At 29.8% G+C, this 3361-nt stretch overlaps 1 long non-coding RNA gene across 1 annotated transcript; it reads left to right on the top strand.

Annotated features, from left to right (window-relative positions):
* Nucleotides 1-2342: 2342 nt before the first annotated feature.
* On the top strand, nucleotides 2343-2811 carry LOC128293057 (uncharacterized). The gene is made up of 3 exons (XR_008283083.1): nucleotides 2343-2364; nucleotides 2579-2634; nucleotides 2746-2811. It is a non-coding gene; the product is annotated as an uncharacterized LOC128293057 (long non-coding RNA).
* Nucleotides 2812-3361: the final 550 nt, after the last annotated feature.

Below are 3361 nucleotides of genomic sequence, written 5' to 3'. Positions count from 1 at the left end.
AGAATCCCGTGTGTTGGCCTGATGAATAGGGAGTACATCGCCGTGTTGCTGTTTAGAGTTTCGCCCTTTTCTTGTAATTCACCAAAAAAAAATCATAAGATTAGATATTTTAAAGATTAGTTAATTAATATATCTATGATATATATACATTATACTACTTAATATATAAAGTAATTGAATTAGGAGAAGCAAAGCGATAGTAGCTAATGTTTTGATTCATTTCGGACTTTAAAAATTATTAATTTTAAAATGAAAGAAATATACTTATATTTATATTTTTAGAAAAAAATAAATTAAAATATTTTTAATTAATAAATAAAAATACAAGTCAACTTACAAACTAAATTACAAAGTATCTTGCCAAAGCTCAACAGGACATGCCATTAGCCAACCATTGGATAGGAGTATTGGTGAGTTAGATTAGTTTAAAATAATAATAATAATAATAATAATAATAATAATAATAATAATAATAATAATAATAATTTAGATATTGAGGTTGAAAAATATGCTTTTAAAAATTGCTCTTCAAAATTTTGATAATATTTATTATTACTGTTAAAATGTGGGTTTTGAAATAATAAAATATTCATTATAGACGTGATATTGTAAAACTAAATATTTAATGAGAGATAAAAAGATACTATTCTTGAAAAATACTTTTCCAAATATCAAAAGTTAAAATTTTTGGCTTGGATTAAAATACTGGTTAAGATTTAACGGTGGATCACAAAAATCCAATCTTGTATCCCCACTATTAGTTTCCAAATTCGAGTAAATGAAGGTTCGTTAGAGTTGATCATGCACAGAAGAGGATTAAGACAAGGAAATCTATTTGCCTCCCTATATTTTCATTTTGTCCCATAGGCCACAATGTGTTGTCTTGTGATATCGATCTACTACAATCAGAGGAGAAGTCTTTGATCCATGGCATTAAAGTTAGTAAGAACAGTATCTCTGTCTCTCATTTGTTCTTTAGAGCTAGTATTGAAGAATGTAGTGTGGTGAACAGACGAGTGTTTAATGTTATAAAATCTGATCTAATAGTTAGTCCTTATTATCACTCTTAAATTCATGAATATATTTAGAAAGATCCTGAATGCCAATATTTCTAAACATCCCAAAACCTATTCAGGATTTATATGGAGCATCTGTGAGCTAGAAGAAAGTTATTTCAACCTATCTTCATTTACCTTAGTTTATCTAATTAAAAGAAAATTCAAATAATTGTCCCTTAATTCGGTGTAAATATATTTGTTTTTGGCTTTCACTGCTGACCATTTGGCACCATTTTGTCCCTTATCAATACTTGAGTAAACCGGTGTAAATATGTCCTGTTCTCCTCAAACCTCCTGTTCAACGTCTGTGATTATGTGGAGTCGAACTTGATACGCATAACACACACTACATATAAAATGATTAATTAAAAAAGACTAGTTTATAAAATTTAATTGCTAATTTTTTAACATAGGAACTAGAATTGATTTTATTTTTTTTGCAAGTTTTAAACAACTTTATAGAAATCAGTTCTCGTTATATAGTAACGTAGATTTGTTTCTCGTTATAGAAATCATTTTATTTATTTCCAACAGATTACCTATTTAGGAACGGTCCGGAAACTAAAATCGTGACTTGTAAACTTAACGCGAGCTGAAATCTTTTGATCAATCCTTTTTGTTCTTCAGCTTCTTTTCTTTCTTTTGTCTTTTGTTGCTTCAAACCCCACAACAAATTCTCTTTTGAATTGATTGTTTATTGTTTGAATCGATTTATCGTGATTTAAATCGATTCGTTTTTAGATTAACTCAATTAAAAAACCCAACCCATATGAGCAGGTATACAACAGACGTACTTAGGGGAATAAGAAACATAAACATGGAATAAATGAAGAAGAAGAAAAGGATGGTGGAGAAGAAATCCAGAAAAAAAAAATGAACTGACACAGGTTGGGGCACAAGTCAAGACAGAAAAAAAAGTAATGTGAAATTTTAATGCTTTATTTGATTTTCAAGTAACCCATTTGATACTTTTTTTTTTTTTTTGCTTTACAAGGACATGAACAAAAACTGGCGAGCTGAAGTTGATCTTGGCAGTGTTCCTGAACATCCCACTAAATCATTAGTTTGAGTGTCCCTTCCTAAGAAAAAACTTCTTATTTTTGATGTGAATGGATGCTTATTGCCAGTTTTAAGGAGACTAATAGACATATTAAATCTTTTTCTCACTTCTATTCAAAATATTAACATAGTAGTTTTATCTATTCTTGTTTGCGTTTGCAGATGTTATAATGAGACCTGCTGCTTCCGAGTTTATTAACTTTTGTTTGGATAACTATGTGGTTGCTATTTGGTCATCAAAGAGAAGGTAATGTGTGTAATTAGACTTATAGCGATCATTTTCCTTTACCGTTTCCATGTTTTTTGGTTGTTCTGGTGCCCAGGGGGCCAACTCTACTACCATTTGTCCTTACTGGATAATGTGGCCCTCTGACACTTCCCATAATCCATTTAATGAACTGATCTTTTAACGATATTTCACTTTTAAGGATATTTACAAATAAACTTTAAGAACAATGCAGGTTTAACACTTAATCAACTCGAGAAGGATAGGAAGGCACAATTTTTCTTCGTTTGGGTAACTTTTATATTATTATGCAGTGGGGTGTATATTTTTTATCTGTTAGGTTTTGTTTCAAGCATCTATAGAATTTTCTGATATTTGAAGGAGTTAATTTCAATTATTCAGGACTAGAAGAACTGCAAAAAAATCCAGAATCCGATAACGTATATGTTAAAGATCTACAAGGATTATAACGACGAAAATATGTTGTTGGTGGATGATTCAGCAGAAAAAATTATTTATAATCCAATAAGTAAATAACTCATCATGATATTTGCTTTTACTTTTAAATACAATTGAGTTGGATCTAAATTCTTTTATCGTTTTCAATTATGGTCACGTTTTAGGAACACAACTTTATATGTTAGAAACCTTTTCAAGGATTAGGTAAACTTCCATTGTCATGAAATTCCTTCTTTCAATATTTCCTTAAAGATTATTTATTAATTATTGTATTTGCGATTCATTACAGAAAAAGGTGATGCCATTCTGGTCAATTTGGAAATTTTGGTCAGAGAAGAGAATGTCCAAGAATACGGGTTACCTCTAGACTATTGAGGGTTACTTTAACCAAAGGCAGTACTAAGTGATATGAGTGCTAAGTGTGTTACAAGTTAGCGCAACTTACTGTCAGTCAAGTCCTTTATTTTAAGAGTCAAAAGTTAGTTCCTTGATTTGTGCAAATAAAAGTAGGTGAATTATTCTCCATTTAGTTGAGATATTTTAGGAGACTTTTTAGTTT

The sequence above is a fragment of the Gossypium arboreum genome, chromosome 5 (genome assembly GCF_025698485.1).
Source record: "Gossypium arboreum isolate Shixiya-1 chromosome 5, ASM2569848v2, whole genome shotgun sequence".
Lineage (NCBI taxonomy): Eukaryota > Viridiplantae > Streptophyta > Magnoliopsida > Malvales > Malvaceae > Gossypium > Gossypium arboreum.
Note: the sequence above shows the minus strand (reverse complement) of the source record. Positions and strands in the feature narration are given on the sequence as shown.